Here is a 17,618-nt window from a genome sequence, read left to right as displayed (position 1 = left end):
TCAGCACTAGCTGCAAACTGCTGGATTCAGTACAAAGCTTATGGAGCTATGCTTCTATCTGCTTGATTAGATGAACAGCCACTCTCAATCAATATTCAAGTGATAAAACGATCAACAGGGACTTTCTTTTCTGTAGCTTTTCAATTCATTTTTGGTAAATTCTGTGTTTTTATTGACTAATGTTTAATCTATTGAAAATATCTGATACTGTATGATGGCAACTCAGTCAGCACTAATTTAATAAAATGTATAAAATGAACCTCCCCTAGAGGCATTATCACAGTATATGACCCAAAGAGCCTGAATTTTACATTGGAGAGGGGATCAAGAGGGGCTCTGATTAGAACATTGCATGAGGATGGAAGGCATTATACTCAAGCCAGCTTGGTTTAGCCAGGTTTCAGAGAGCACATAGACTGCATAAGGTATTGTGAAATTTGTGCTGGAAAAGACTTGTACTTGGTATTAAAGACTGTCTCTCCGGATGTTCTTCCAACCCTACCTATTACATGATGCAAAAGCACATATTTATTTTTGCCAAAATGTTCATTTTTATTGCTGGCTAAGAGTCCTTTATTTTCCAGAATGCAGCAGTGGGGGACTTCCTGTTGCCTCAACATAGCCTAGACATAAAAGCAGGTGTTTCCTGACAATCAACTTTTGAAGCAAAAAAGAAAAGGAAATACTTTTTTAAACTGTGGTATTTGTTTCTTTTTGTACTGTAATGTAACTATAAAGTCTAAAAAGGCATCCAGGTATAACTTTGTAAGTGGTTTGGCAATAACTCCTGGGTCAGGAGAGGCAGCTTCTCCTGGATATGAGGTTGAAGGTCCAACTATTACAATTTCTATCCTTTTGATAGATGAAGTGCTGAACTTGAAGTACCTCAAAATCAGAATCAATTTTATTTGCCAAGCACTACTGGGTTGTGCCTGGAATTGTTCTTGACACAGTAAAAACAAGTTAACAATAACAGCCGCCGGGGAGCAGCAGCAACGGCCACAGCGCAAAGTAGGAGGAGGACTGCAACAGATTCATAATAATAGCAGCCTTGATACATAGCAATACAAACAGGTTAACACTAACATCCTCCTGGTGGCAGCAGTAATAGCCGCGGCCTAGGAAGGAAGATAAGGGAGAATGAACAATGAAGGTGGGTGGGCATAAAGAGAGCTTAAAGATGATCTGTAAGAAAAGAAACTGCTCCTGGGGGGTACTTACCTCGGGAGGAGAAGCCTATGGATCCTAATGAGGTTTCATCCATTCTATTCACCCTCCGGCATCCAGGCTGGCAGCCCCCCAAACACCACGTGTGGCAATATTTACAATCTGCGCTCCTGCGCAGCCACAGTATCAGCTTTCTGATTGGGCTCAAGCGGAAATAGCCAAACCTGATCAGGTACACTGTACTGCACCTGTGCAGTAGAACGGACCCGATCTGGCTTGCTATTTCCACCTGAGCTGATCAGAAAGCTGATACTGTGCAGGAGGGCAGATTGTAAATATTGTTGTGCGCTACTGTACTTACACACAGCTAGTCGGCGCTTGTAGGGGGATTTCCAGGGCAGTTAGGACTGGACCCCCGAGGCTAAAGAGGTCGAGAAGCCTCATTAGGATCCTAAAGGCTTCCCTCTACCAAGGTAAGTACCCCATAGGGGCTCTTTTTTCTTACAGATCCACTTTACGAGAATGACAGTGGTGGGGAAAAAGTGTTCCTATGCCTAGTGGTCTTGGTGGAGATGGCCTGGAGTCTCTGACCTTATGGGATCCGTCTGAAGTAACAGAAGCCTGCTCATATGTTTGGCCTAAGGTACCAGGAAGTACTGTCAACTGTAAACAGATAACTCCCAGCCTTCCATTTGGGCATGCAATGCAGGGCCGGGCCGAGGCAGAGGCTGGAGAGGCTCCAGCCTCAGGGCGCAGTGTAGGAGGGGGCACACAATTCACTCAGTTGTCATTCCCAATTGTGTTTGAAGCAGAAAGAAATAGGAAAAGGGGATACATGGCAGTGACTGCAAGTCAGATAACTAGAGATTAAGGTATTGGGGAGGTTGGGGGCCCTGGGGCACCTCTTAGTCTAGTAGCAATCAGTGTGTGACGGCTGGGGGGGAGGGATGGAGGGGCACACTTTGGTGTCTCAGCCTTGGGTACTGAAGAACCTTGTCCCAGCACTGATGCAATGCACTTTACAGGTTAAAGGAGTATTAAAAATACATAAAGCAATAGTGAAATAGTTGTTATAATTACACATCCAATGTATTTTAGTGTCTGTAGTCACAATCCAAATACATTTTATAGAGTAAAATTTGAAATGTTCCTGACATTTCCCATTGTTACTGTTCCTGTATGAAACTGTTTGTGATGTCATTTCCTCCCTCAATTTTTCTCTCCCCTCCGGGACTCTTTTCTGCCCTCTTCTCCGCGTTATCAGACACACCTACTGAGAGCTGTAATAGGAGAGCAGGACGCCTAAGTAACAGTCATGTGTCATAAGTATGAGTACAAGTAGTAGACTATCTACTTTTATAGGTGTGCTCCTACTTCATACACCGAGCAGTGTACATGTAACTGTTATAGATGTTTCAAATATACTTCACTCCACCCTTACTAAGGTGAGTTTTTCTGTCAGTCCTTGCTGGGTACAAGCAGGCTTGAAAGGTTTAGGCAACAAACACAGTATATTACGGAAACCAACATCCTCCAATGGTAGACAGGTGCATTTTAATTGAATGCTGGGTGTGTATTTTATCCCACTAGTGGGTCTTGCACTCTCAATCTGTTTTTAAGTAGCGCTGTTCCTTTCCTCGCCATGTACAGTATATTTGTAAGCCACAAATGCTGCACTCTCCTGGCTTGCAGGCTCTTCCTGCATGTTAATTTTTTTTTCTTTTTTTACAAAATAAAGGAAAAAGGAGTGTGTTATAAGGAGAAGAAGAGATAAGCAAAAGAAAGAAAAAGGACCTCTTACCCTGTCAATGTGAATTTTTTTATTCTTAGTTGAAGCCACGCCCCTTTTTTCTTATATACAGTGGGTTGGAAAAGTATTCGGCCCCCTTGATATTTTCCGCATTTTGTCATATTACTGCCACAAACATGAATCAATTTTATTGGAATTCCACATGAAAGACAAATACAAAGTGTTGTACACATGAGAAGTGGAACGAAAATCATACATGATTCCAAACAGTTTTTACAAATAAATAACTGCAAAGTGGTGTGTGCATAATTATTCGGCCCCCTTTGATCTGAGTGCAGTCAGTTGCCCATAGACAGTGCCTGATGAGTGCTAATGAATAAATATAGTGCCCCTGTGTGTAATCTAATGTCAGTACAAATACAGCTGCTCTGTGAGGGCCTCAGAGGTTGTTTAAGAGAATATTGGGAGCAACAACACCGTGAAGTCCAAAGAACACACAAGACAGGTCAGGGATCAAGTTACTGAGAAATTTAAAGCAGGCTTAGGCTACAAAAAGATTTCCAAAGCCTTGAACATCCCACGGAGCACTGTTCAAGCGATCATTCAGAAATGGAAGGAGTATGGCACAACTGTAAACCTACCAAGACAAGGCCATCCACCTAAACTCACAGGCCGAACAAGGAGAGCGCTGATCAGAAATGTAGTCAAGAGGCCCATGGTGACTCTGGACGAGCTGCAGAGATCTGCAGCTCAGGTGGGAGACTCTGTCCATAGGACAACTATTAGTCATGCACTGTACAAAGTTGGCCTTTATGGAAGAGTGGCAAGAAGAAAGGCATTGTTAACAGAAAGCATAAGAAGTCTCGTTTGCAGTTTGCCACAAGCCATTTGGGGGACACAGCAAACATGTGGAAGAAGGTGCTCTGGTCAGATGAGACCAAAATGGAACTTTTTGGCCAAATGCAAAACGCTATGTGTGGCGGAAAACTAACACCGCACATCACTCTGAACACACCATCCCCACTGTCAAATATGGTGGTGGCAGCATCATGCTCGGGGGGTGCATCTCTTCAGCAGGGACAGGGAAGCTGGTCAGAGTTGATGGGAAGATGGATGGAGTCAAATACAGGGCAAACTTGGAAGAAAACCTCTTGGAGACTGCAAAAGACTTGAGACTGGGGCGGAGGTTCACCTTCCAGCAGGACAATGACCCTAAACATAAAGCCAGGGCAACAATGGAATGGTTTAAAACAAAACATATCCATGTGTTAGAATGGCCCAGTCAAAGTCCAGATCTAAATCCAATCGAGAATCTGTGGCAAGATCTGAAAACTGCTGTTCACAAACGCTGTCCATGTAATCTGACTGAGCTGGAGCTGTTTTGCAAAGAAGAATGGGCAAGGATTTCAGCCTCTAGATGTGCTAAGCTGGTAGAGACATACCCTAAAAGACTGGCAGCTGTAATTGCAGCAAAAGACGGTTCTACAAAGTATTGACTCGGGGGGCCGAATAATTACGCACACCCCACTTTGCAGTTATTTATTTGTAAAAAAATGTTTGGAATGATGTATGGTTTTCGATCCACTTCTCACATGTACACCACTTTGTATTGGTCTTTCACGTGGAATTCCAATAAAATTGATGCATGTTTGTGACAGTAATGTGACAAGATGTGGAAAACTTAAAGGGGGCCGAATACTTTTGCAACCCACTGTAGATTTCCACATTTACTCAGGCGAAGCAGGTGCTTTCAGCACCGGGCACTGAAACCAGGTGCCACATAAGAACAAAGTTATGCTGCGCAGGGTCCATATGTGCAATACAGTGCAATTCTGCTGAAATTCTGTTTGCAATTTTTGTTCATGGAGCGGTTCTTGTTCCCTGAACGAGAATTGCAAATGCCTTCCAGCGAAGTACCTCTATGCCAAATTGCAGACTGCCAGTCCCACTGGTTCCTGAGATAGGGTATATTGAAGCTGTCCTTTGAACCGGTGGGGCTGCAGTTTGGCACAGAGGTAGTTTGGGGGCCCCCTCCCTACCTTCAAAATTTGGAGTGTGTAGTAGGATTTATGAGTGCCGAGATATCAGCGTTGAAATAACAACATTATACAAATCAGGAAGTACCTGCATGTGATGTCATTACCCTCAAGGCTGTGCATCAAAGGTTGAATTTTAATTAGGCCTTGGTCACTGAGTGGGAGGGATTTCACCTTTTCAGCTGCTTTCCTATTGGGTGCAGGACTTTTTCCCCTCTAAGAACTGGGCTTTCTTTGACAAACTTGCCATCAGCATCACACTGGTGGTGAGTTCACTTCCACCCTACAGGCCCTTTTTAAGGCTTTTTTCCCTCAGTATACCTCAGGAAAATTCCCAGCTTCCCTCTTTCTAAACCCTCACCTCCTCAGTACACTGTCTAAATGACGGGACAGCAATGTACACTTAAACTTCCACAGCTTTCAGAAAGTACCTTGGGCAGCCCATATTTATCCCCTCCAACATTGACATCTACTAAAACCGGAATGTATGAATCTTTATTAAAAATATTAAAAGCAAGTTTTTCATTCAATTTATAACATCTCCAGCTGCCTCACATTCATTTCCTCCTGGATAGCCGCCAGGTTCCTGAAGCTTAATTTTGCCAAGACCAGCCCCCTCTCCGATCCTTCAACGACCTGCACCTGGTCACACCGCGCATATTTCACTCCCATGCACAATTGCAGGACTTCACTAGGGCTGTCCCCACTCTCTGGAACTCGCTTCCACCAGCCATCAGACTCAGACCCACCTTAATACCTTCAAACGAGCCCTCAAGACCTTTTCACGCTAGCGTACCCCCCTATATCAGCACCATAATACATTTTGCTGGGCACCCTCTCAACAGACGCACCTATTGTCTCTAGCCCCACCCTTAAGATTGTAAGCCTCTGACAGAGCCCTCCTCCCTAGTGTTTCCAGCTTGATTATGCAATCTTGCTGTATGTGACCCCTGTTGTGAACTAGAACAGTCTTTATTTTGACCAAAGACACTGAACTACTGTTATCAAATCATTTGCATGATCTTCTTTTTGTTGTGAGATACTTGTATGTTAACCCATTTATTGTGAAGCGCTGTTTGCATTTTATAAATACAATAAATAATAATAATAAATAATAATCAGTAAAAACAAGCTTGTAACAAAGAAATACTCCATCCTCCTGCTGGCGGCACCCGCTTCTGACTGAGAGATGCATAGTAGTGCTGCAGTGGAGCGATCATAGCAGCATGCAGCGCTGGCTGTGATGGCAGACGGGTAGATGCAGCATATTCTGTGCCAGAACCGCATCTCCCAGGCTGTCATTACAACTGGCCCTATGCATGGCTCATAGAGCATCCCTAAAAATGAGACTGGAAAATACCCATAATGCTTGTTAACAGCCTCTTCCTTTCTCACCAGCAATGGCAAGACTAAGAGCCAGGGGAACCAGGTAGAGTATACAGGTTGCACACTGTTTTATAAATCATTACATTAGCAGAGTCATATATTAAATGATTTTTAAACAAATGCATGTTGCATAGTTAAAACTTATTATTGGAGTTTATTCCTACTTTAAATCGACACTTTTCTAAGATTTCCCTACTCTCATATTCTGTTTGGGCATCAAGTGGCATTATAGTAGAACAGAAAAGTGCCAAATATTGGAATAAAAGGGGGGGGGGTGAAGAAGCCTTCAAGGGAATTTACATTCCCTTATAAAATGCCATACCCATAAAGCACTGTTACAAAGTTTTTTCACAATTTAATGATATTCAAATTCCCATCTCATTGCACAGAGCAGTCATTTTAATTTCTTAATTTTAATTTCTTTGCACTAATTGGTTGGCAGCAGACTGTTAATCACCCGTGTGGCCATTTCTGCTATGAACGCTTTGGAATCGCTTTACTTTATACTTTATGCACAAAAAAGGTAAACAATATGAAATAATGTTTCCATTAACCAGTTATTCTTTGTAGTGTGTAGTGATGAACTGAAAGTACTTTTTTTCATCAACACAAATCTTTAAACCTGGATTTTTCTGTAGGCACAACAGACATATGCCTATAAGTGGTTGATTCTGGAAAGGCAGTTGATTTTGCTAGTCCTTGACCCACTCCAGTTCTTGCTACCTCTAGTTGTGTAGGGATTGCTTTACTTGCTCAAGTTTTTTGGTATTCAATGCATTAGCTATTGTTTCCTCAATCCCCATGCCACATGCCCATTACCTGCAAACTGCTCTAGGTTATATGACCAGTGCATAACAGAGCAAAACACATAGGATAAGTAAACGGCAAAAGAGGAGTTAACCAAGGCATCATTGCTTCCTCAGTGCCAATGCCACATATCCATTGCCTGCATCAAGCTCCAGCTCATATGACCAGTGGCAGTTCATAGCGATGCATGCATAACAGAGTGAAACATGTGGGATAGGTAAGTTGCAGAAGAGGAGTATATTAAGGTACCATGAGCCTTAGCTGTTGCGTCCTCAATGCCTTTGCTTCATGTTTATTGCCTCCATCCTGCTCAAGGTCATATGACCAGTGGCAGTTCATAGCAACTGATGCATCACAGAGAAAAACACATAGAATAGGAAAACTGCAGAAGTGGAGTAAACCAAGGCACTATACATCAAAGTCACTGGAGAGGAATTTTCACATTTTGCATGCAGATTGTCCTGGTTGGTTTTTAAGGCAGGGAACATACCTGACTGTTTTCGTACGCGTTTTCTGCACAGAAAAACTGAGAACTCATGTTAATCAATGGGCTAGTACACACTTAATATTTTGTATGTGCGCAGAAAAAAAACTGGCATTCTGCATCATGACTCTGCACATTTTGTCCGTTTTTTGTATCAATTACATCAGCTGCTATGAAAAAACGCGCGTTTTCCTGCATAGAGAAACACTTGGTGTGCAGAAAAAGTATGCAGAAAAACGCGCGCGGAAAACTGAAAGTCAAGTGTGTTCCCTGCATGAAGCCCATATGTAGTCATAAAACACTGCCACAGTGCTAAAATTTGCATTGCAAATGTAGCTTCATTTGGCGTGTAACAATCATTCAAGACATGTAAACCAGCGGCTGATTCATCAAGGTCACATTTAGCAGAAATGCATAACAGAGTGAAACAAGTGAGATAGAATAGGTAAACTGCAAAAGTGGAGTAAACCAAGGCACTGTAAGCCAATTACAGCATTCCAAACACAAGCATTCCATGCACAACTTGGAGGGAAATAGCAGCTACTATTTTAATATGGTGGTTGTTATGGCTACATGTGTTATATAGGCCATTATGGCTGAACTTGTTATATAGGTTTCACAATGGTTACATTTTGTATGGGGAACATAACAGCTTCACTTGTTACAGGAGGGACATTATGTAATAGCTTGTTATATGCTGGCTATTGTGGCTGCCCATGTTAGTGGAGGAACATTATGGAAACGCTTGTTACATGAAGGCATGATGTCTGAACATGTTATATATAGATATAATGGGTTACACATATAATGGTTTTTTATTGCACTGTAAACCCTTGTATAATCCATCTATTTTTGTAATAAATTCCCTTATCAGCAAAATTGAGGTGTGACTTAGGGTGTAACCTCTGTTGATAGGCAGTTTTGTATTGTCAGGACTTTAGTCTGACTGTTGGCTCCAGAGATGTAAATCTAGCTCTGCTAAGGATTGGATGGGATTACTGGAGGTTTTATGGGATATGAATAGCCCCAGTTTAATTTTTTGCACCAAGGACTGCATTGACTTTCCTTAGACTTCTGATTAGTATTCTAATTTAATATGGTAACAGTGCAGGAAACCACAGCAATGAGTCAGAATTCATATTTCTCTTACTGTATGAGACTGCAGTAATTGTACATATAATGAATTGCTATGGGTTTACCACACTTTCAATATTCTGATGTCTTTCTGTTATGTCTTGGTGAATAATTCAAATCTGTATTTGCTCAGAAACATTACTGAGTTTTCTTTTTATGCATACTGAATTTCACATGCAGCAAAATCTCACTTTAAGGTATCACTTAGTACTAGACACATTGCAACAATGTGTCTCCAGATGGTAGTGATCTAATTTAGTAATATAGATGATAGAGCGCTATACATCAAAGTCACTGGAGAGGAATTTTCACATTTTGCATGCAGATTGCCCTGGTTGGTTCTTGAAGCCCATATGTAGTCATAAAAAATTGCCACAGTGCTGACATTTGAATTGCAAATGTAGCTTCATTTGGCGTGTAACAATCATTCAAGACATGTAGACCAGCAGCTGATTCATCAAAGTCACATTTAGCAGAAATAGTCACAGTTATATGGATTACCATGCAAATGTTCTCACCTGCTGCTGTTTAGAGCAACGAAACGGAAGAAGGAAGACAGTTATAAATGAGTAAACAAACACATTATAAAAGATACTACATTAGTCTTGATAAATCACCCCTTCTGGCTGCAATCAGCATGCTCTTCAACACTTTTACAGACAATATATCTATAGATCAGTGGCATTTACATGGACTGGACAAGTGAACCTTCTGTATCTTAAACTTCACACAGTACCTCTGACGCTAAGGCCGCATTCTGTGGAGACCAAACAAAGCCGCAGTTTCTGCACTTCCTGATAATGAAGAAAGTCTGCATTTATTACTATATCCATGCAATTACACACCTAAAAACACATCAGCCTGTCCACTGAAGCAGTGGGCAGAGGGTATAGCCATACTGCACTAAACCACATCCACCTAACTGTAAATCAATCATTGATCCATTGCAGAGAATTGTGTATGGATGCGTAGGGCTTCATAGGGTGTGGCCAAGTACCCTAACCACCCAGCTAACTAAAAGCCAGCTTCTGTTCTGTTTGTGGAAAGACAACGGGGGAAATCGAGAGCCCACTATAGTGTAGTATGTAATGGGCTGTATTGGTACGGAATATCCTATAGGAAAATAATACTCGAAGTGTAGGTTACCACTGAGGCAACCGGTGTAGAGGCAGGTGGGGAGATTAGACCTGACCCAACTCGGATAAGAAAATTGCTCTCTGTAGGTATGGAAGTAAGGGGTAACACCCCACCCCCAATGGTGGATAAAAGATTGCAGATATTTGAAAAACAGAGGCGCCAAGAAGAAAAATTCTGATGTGTACCGTATTTTTTCCCATTTTCTCCCTGTGTCCTCCGCTCCCCGACCCCCCCCCCCCCCCACCCCCCCACCACCACCACCACCACCACCACCACATGCAATGCAATTACAAGAACAGCATCTCTCACCTGATCCAAGGGAGCTGGTGGCGATCTGCTGCATCTCCTCTCCCTTTCTCTTCCCTTAGTGTTGGCTTGTGCTGATCTTGTCATTACACGTGACCAGCACTAGGGGAAGAGAGAGGGAGAAGAGATGCAGCTGGTCGCCGTGAGCTCCCTCAGATCAGGTGAGAGATGAGCTGCTTGTAATTACATTGCATGGGGGAGAGTTGAGGGCACAGGGGGCAAACGGGGGACAAAAGTGGGTACAGTGGCAGACACATGGGGATAGAAACAGAGACACAGGGACAGAGGCTGACACATGGGGCAAAAATAGGGACACGGGGACAGTGGTAGACACATGGGGATAGAAACAGAGACACGGGAACAGAGGCTGACACATGGGGGGCAAAAATAGGGACACGGGGACAGAGGCAGACACATGGTGGGCAAAAACAGGGACACAGGAGGACACCTTTACAGAAGTAAAAGGAGTACAAAAGAGGTACACAATAATTGTGGGGGGACATCCACAAGACGCCCCGGCACTATAGATGCACCAGGTTTTTGTCCTCTAAGCCTAGTTGCTTCTTATAGTCTGGAGCGTCTTATATTCCGAAAAAGATGGTATTCCATCTCATGTTTTTGTACCGATTATACCTCACCACAAATAAATAAGATGGATATTTTTATGGAATACAGATCAGAATCTTATAGTGCGGTGTGCTAGCTGGGGCACAGCTGTAGCCACAAATGCAGTCATGCTTTACTACAAAGGAGTACGGACTGCTGTCAGGGCTTTGCAGCCTTGGCATTTAAACCAATACTTGCAGAAATTGTGGTAAAGTTGTGTAGAATGCCTTGGGTTGCCAAGAGAAGTGTGTGTGCTTGAGAAAAGGTTAATGCTGAGGGCTTGTTTACTAAGTCATCTCCAGTGGCGATATCACAAGTGGCCCAAGCAAACCTGGACTACATTGTTTTAAAATTGTATGCTATTATGTAGTAAACTGTCTGGTTGCCATTGGCCAAGTGCCTGAGGGAACCTTTCCTGCCACTTTGGATGTGGAGGCAATGATTGAATTTCAGCCTATCTAAAATATCTTCAGGTTCTGCACATGCCTGCAGAGACAGTTGCTGAACTGATAAGATTGATTCTCAGCCACAGTTACTGGGATCATAGTTACATAGTTATTGGTGTTGAAAAAAGACATACTGTACAGCTATTCAGCTTATTTACAGTTCAGCCAGAAAATAAGGTACAACACTTGCCTGCAACCTCACATATCTCTTTTGATCCAGGAGTAGGCAAAAAAACCCTTACAATGCATGGTCCAATTAGTCTCAAAAGGCAAAAAAATTCCTTCCCAACTCCAAATGGCAATCAGATAAAATCCCTGGATCAACACCAGTGGGAATGACCTAGTAATTATATCCATGGATGTTTTTCAACGTAAGAGAAGCATCTAAGCCCCCTTTAAATGCAGATATAGAAGTTGCCTTAACGACTTCCTGTGGTAATACACTCCACATTTTTATCACACTTACTGTAAAGAACCCTTTAGCTAAATAAATGGCTGAAACTTTTTTCCTCCATGAACAGATCATGTCCCCTAGTCCTTTGCTCAAGCCTAGGGAAAAAGCTCATCTGCCAAGCTTTTATATTGCCCTCTGATTTATTTATACTGTTAATTACATCCCCTCTAAGGCGATTTTTCTCCAGACTAAATAAGCCCAGTTTATCCAACCTTTCCCGGTAAGTGAGACCTTCCATCCCCCTAATCAATTTTTTTGCTCTTCTCTGCACCTGCTCTGAAACTGCAATATATTTCCTGTAATGTGGTGCCCAGAACTGAATTACATATTCCAGATGTGGCCTTAGTAGAGCGTTAAACAGAGGCAGTACTATGCTAGCATCCAGAGTTTTATAAACCTTTTAATGCATCCCCGAATTCCACATGCTTTAGCTGCGGCAGTTTGGGATTGAATACGATTACTTATTGTCGACAAGTTATTTTGCATGGTACTAGACTGTTGGTACAACCAAAATACATTACTTTATATTGTTCAACATTGGGTTTCATCTGCCATTTATGTGCCCATATAGCATCCTATCTATCGACCACAACTTTTTGCTTTCTGTCCATTAGCCAGTTCCCAATACATGCAACCAGGCTCTTCACTATTCCTTGGTTCCTCAACTTTTACACCAAAGTGCAAAAGTGAACTCGAGGTGAGAGTGATATGGAGGCTGCCATATTTATTTCCTTTTAAATAAACAATACCAGTTGCCTGGCAGCCCTGCATATCTATATGGCTGCATTGGTGGCTGACTTACACTAGAAACAAGCATGCAGCTAATCTTGTCAGTTCTGACAATATTGTCAGAAACACTTGATCTACTTCATGCTTGTTCAGGGTCTATGACTTTAAGTATTAGAGGCAGAGGGACAGCTGGGCTGCCAGGCAACTGGTATTGCTTAAAAGGAAACAAAAATGGCAGCCTCTATATCACTCTCACCTGGGATTCATCTTTAAACTTTGACATAAAATAAGAAAAAGAAGGTTAGCAGTTTCTTTGAGGAACTGATTTTTGTTGTTCCAGTATTTGTTTTGTTGTAAAACAGGCCATCTGTTTCAGAACTGTTCAAACAAGATATACTGACTCGGCATCTGATCACATTTACTCTGCTGATAACTATTATAGTGGTAAGACTAAGCTAGTGATACATTAACACATATATCAAAGCTAAAGCAAATAACAAGTGCACAGCAGAAGGCGCGCAGATGGAATGATGTTATGTGAGGATAGCGGCACATCAAACACACATTTACCTAACCTATACACATATATTAAAGGAAATAATGAACAAGAAGTACATTTTATTTATACCCCTATAACCATATCCAAAGTTCTTTTAAACAAACTTTTGGAATTGCATTGTCCCTCAACTGCAAATCCCACTAAGCCCAACCGCTTCAGCCTGGATCTTACCTTAGTGCAGCAAAAGAGTGAAATTGTCATTCTAATATGTTTATGTGATAAACACATACAGTGGTGTGAAAAACTATTTGCCCCCTTCCTGATTTCTTATTCTTTTGCATGTTTGTCACACTTAAATGTTTCTGCTCATCAAAAACCATTGACTATTAATCCAAGATAACATAATTGAACACAAAATGCAGTTTTAAATTATGGTTTTTATTATTTAGTGAGAAAAAAAAACTCCAAATCTACATGGCCCTGTGTGAAAAAGTGATTGCCCCCCTTGTTAAAAAATAACTTAACTGTGGTTTATCACACCTGAGTTCAAGTTCTGTAGTCACCCCCAGGCCTGATTACTGCCACACCTGTTTCAAATAAGAAATCACTTAAATAGGAGCTATCTGACACAGAGAAGTAGACCAAAAGCACCTCAAAAGCTAGACATCATGCCAAGATCCAAAGAAATTCAGGAACAAATGAGAACAAAGTACTGTAATTGAGATCTATCAGTCTGGTAAAGGTTATAAAGCCATTTCTAAAGCTTTGGGACTCCAGCGAACCACAGTGAGAGCCATTATCCACAAATGGCAAAAACATGGAACAGTGATGAACCTTCCCAGGAGTGATTGGCCGACCAAAATTACCCCAAGAGCGCAAAGAAAACTCATCTGAGAGGCCACAAAAGACCCCAGGACAACATCTAAAGAACTGCAGGCCTCACTTGCCTCAATTAAGGTCATTGTTCATGACTCCACCATAAGAAAGAGACTGGGCAAAAACGGTCTGCATGGCAGATATCCAAGGCGCAAACCACTTTTAAGCAAAAAGAACATTAAGGCTCGTCTCAATTTTGCTAAAAAAAACATCTCAATGATTGCCAAGACTTGTGGGAAAATACCTTGTGGACCGACGAGACAAAAGTTGAACTTTTTGGAAGGTGCGTGTCCCGTTACATCTGGCGTAGAAGTAACACAGCATTTCAGCAAAAGAACATCATACCAACAGTAAAATATGGTGGTGGTAGTGTGATGGTCTGGGGTTGTTTTGCTGCTTCAGGACCTGGAAGGCTTGCTGTGATAGATGGAACCATGAATTCTACTGTCTACCAAAAAATCCTGAAGGAGAATGTCCAGCCATCTGTTCGTCAACTCAAGCTGAAGCGTTCTTGGGTGCTGCAGCAGGACTGTGACCCAAAACACACCAGCAAATCCACCTCTGAATGGATGAAGAAAAACAAAATGAAGACTTTGGAGTGGCCTAGTCAAAGTCCTGACCTGAATCCTATTGAGATGTTGTGGCATGACCTTAAAAAGGCAGTTCATGCTAGAAAACTTACAAATAAAGCTGAATTACAATAATTCTGCAAAGATGAGTGGGCCAAAATTCCTCCAGAGCGCTGTAAAAGACTCGTTGCAAGTTATCGGAAACGCTTGATTTCAGTTATTGCTGCTAAGGGTGGCCCAACCAGTTATTAGGTTCAGGGGGCAATTTCTTTTTCACACAGGGCCATGTAGGTTTTGAGTTATTTTTCTTACTAAATAATAAAAACCATCATTTAAAACTGCATTTTGTGTTCAATTATGTTATCTTTGACTAATAGTTAACGTTTTTTGATGAGCAGAAACATTTAAGTGTGACAAACATGCAAAAGAATAAGAAATCAGGAAGGGGGCAAATAGTTTTTCACACCACTGTATTTGTACAACAGAAAAGATATACGATGAGAAAAAAAACCTTTCCTGTGTTAGTTTTGCAGGGAAAGCTCAGTCCCATGTAAAAGTCTCAGTATAGGTTTGGTCTGCAGCCACAGTATTAGTTATCTTAGTCATATTTATTAAGCAGCACAACTTGGCCAGACGTAAAAAAGGGAATGGTCTAAGTTAGAGCATATGCTTATCAGAAAAATTAAGTTTTGAGGGAACACTTAAAGATTTCAAATGTTGGGGGATGACAGATATGTTTTGAACGGGGATTCCAGATGAGGAGTAAGGCTCATGATAAACCTTGTATATGGGAAAGCGCAAACAAGGAGGTGGTTCTAGAGGATGACAGAATGAGGTTTTGTGCATAGCAGAGATTGCGGTTGGGGTGGTATCTGGAAACTAGTGAGGAAATAAGGTAGAGAGATTGAGGAGAGCTCTGTAGGTTAGAATTAAGTGTTTGAAATGGATTATTTGGTTAATTGGCAGCCAGTGAAGAGCTTGGCAGAGAGAAACAGCAGAGGAGGAGCGAGAAGTATGAGATTAATGAATTGAGCAGCCAAGTTCAGTACAGATTGGAAGGGAAGTCTAGTAGTTGGTAGCCCATAAGTCGTATATTACATTAGTTCAGGCAAGATATTATAAAAGCATGTACTACTAACATTTTAGTAGTGTCCTGAGTGAGTAAAGGTTGGATATGAGATATATTTTTGAATTGGAGATGACGGGAGCAAGTTAGGGAGCGAATATGACAAGTCAATGAGAAGTGAGGAATTAAATATTACCCCTAAAGAATGTGCTATGGAAATTTACGTTATAGGGATGTTCTTAACATTTATGTTATATCAGGCAGAGACTTGGACAGACTAAAATCAGCGATAGAACAGAGACAGGTGACTAAAGCCTCATATAAAATCAGTGAAAGAACAGATGAGTGACTAAAGGCTTGTGCACATGCTTGACTAAAGTCAGCTGAAGCAACCGATAAACATGACCTCACCCGATGACTCTGCATGTGTATAGTGGTTCGCGACCCTTAACCACCAAGCAATCCGCCCGGTGGATCAACTCACCCCTATCAACCCCTGATGGCATTGTGAACGCTGCATCCTCCACCTGCCACGTGACATCACACATGCAGCGCTCTATAGTCGTCCCCTCACATAGCAAAGTGCGTCATCAGCTACACAGCTTATTCACTTCTGTGCAGCCCAGTGATGTCGCCCAAGGGGGCCACAATCTCCAATGGGCGACATTAATCAACATTGTGTACACACCTTGTGAGATCAAGTGTGTATCATGAGTGTAAGTTGGGGTAGTGGACCACTGAGATAAGGCATAGGAAGAGGATAGCGAGGGAAGTTTGATAGCAACAGAATTATTGATTTCAACAGGAATGTTAAAATTACCCATGATAATGGGAGAAATTTTAAAGGACAAGAACTGGAGGAGCCATGCAGAAAAGTGTTCTAAAATAACATAAGCAGGGCCGTGAGGGCAGTTGATAACTGTGATTTGAAGGTGAGAGGGAGAGTATAGTCAGACAGCATGGACTACGATGGATGGCAGAAAGAGAGAAGGAATAGGAGTAAGAAGTGGCTTAAAGGAGCATCTATTAGAGAGAAGGATGACAACCCCACCACCTTCACCTTTTCTCATTCCTGGAATCAGCATGGTCTATGGCATTGAAGATGCTGGCAAACTCAGTTAATATCCATTGCAGTGTTAGACAGCAGTGGGGCTCCTATCAAGTAGTACAGGGACAGAGGATCATTAGCACTCTTACTAAAGAGACAATGTATGGTGTTTGCTTACTACAGGTGGTTCTTTTCTTATTTGTACCCAGAGATCCACTTTAATTACAGTAAATTACATACAAAAAATAACAAACTACAGCAACTGGAGAACAACAACAAGGCCACAGACCTACACGCCAAACAGTGGATAGCCCTGATCGAAAATTCATTCAGGCAGCACTGGTTCACAAACATCGTAGCCCGCTATGCATATTCGTGAGTCATGAGTTTCTTCAAATGGTAAATGTCTATTCTGTGATTTGTTAGCTAAATGGAATAAATACTTATACAGGCCCCAAATGTTTTTCCATATCTTTTTCTTACTTCATTTACAGTTTTTTTTTTTTTGCTGGTTAAATTAAACAGTAAGAAGAAATTAAAATACAACCTGAAATGAGTCATATTTGCTATGCAGAGTTTCCATCTGCTAATGCTTGATGCCCTTTATCATATAAGGTGTCATAACAAGAGATAATATTGGAAGATATTTGCTAGCTGAAATTCAGCAACTCCTACAACATTCTTTACTGAGATTACTACAGTCAGGCCAATGCTTAGTAAATTTAAATTGAATGTCATATAACATTTCTTATCGATACTGAGGTTTGTGTATAATGCAAAATACAAGGAGTCTGATTAACTAAGCAGCTATTCACACCACTAGTGGTACTAAATGCTCTGCAGCATAGAAGCACCCCTCTTACCACTGCTGCCCCCCCGGGCCGGATTTACCATATGGCACTGTAGGCACGTGTCTACAGGCGCCTGATGATGGAAAGGCAGCTCTCTCCCCTCCCTGAGTGCCTCACTCCCCGTTTCCCTATGCGGAATACCAAGCAGAGCGTAAATAAGCGGTTACTCATCCGGGTCTCGGCATTCCACTGACCACATCTCCCTTCAGTCTGGGGCACCACTAGCTACCTAATAATTCAAGACACCTCTAGCTACTTTATACCAAG

This window comes from Hyperolius riggenbachi, chromosome 3 (assembly GCF_040937935.1).
Source record: "Hyperolius riggenbachi isolate aHypRig1 chromosome 3, aHypRig1.pri, whole genome shotgun sequence".
Classification (NCBI taxonomy): Eukaryota; Metazoa; Chordata; class Amphibia; order Anura; family Hyperoliidae; genus Hyperolius; species Hyperolius riggenbachi.
This window is presented reverse-complemented; position numbering follows the sequence as displayed.